Source organism: Phytophthora parasitica (assembly GCF_000247585.1).
Source record: "Phytophthora parasitica INRA-310 unplaced genomic scaffold supercont2.32, whole genome shotgun sequence".
Lineage (NCBI taxonomy): Eukaryota > Oomycota > Peronosporomycetes > Peronosporales > Peronosporaceae > Phytophthora > Phytophthora nicotianae.
In genome coordinates this window covers 47,214-47,667 of record NW_008649018.1, presented here as the reverse complement: position 1 = coordinate 47,667, position 454 = coordinate 47,214, and positions in this window count along the sequence as shown.

Genomic DNA, 454 nt, shown 5'->3' with positions numbered 1-454 from the left:
AAATGATTGCACCATGTTGATCCACTCCGATGATTACGTAATCCTACCGGATGATGACGTAATTACTGATGCGCCGTCGTCGACCATAAGTCTCAGAACTGGATCGGGTCACATCCAATCAATCAGTACCTTGTTCCCAGAAGCCAACTGTCACTTCACCACAACTGCTGCTGCAGCTGTAACACAAATTCTAGCGTCGGTGGCGTCGATACAGGAAGCCTCACCAAGTAATCCCACCACCACACCAACATGCAACTGCGCTGAGTCAGACTTCTCCCCCCATTGACATCATCGCTGAGGCATTCGCTGGCTGGATGCTTGTATAACTGGTACACGCTGCAGCTGTGGCAAAAGTGACGCAAAAGAAGCAACAATTAGCCCGTGCAGACCTCAAAAAAGGCATGCATCAACATCATGATAATCGCTAGGGGTCGGGACATAGACGTACCTTCAA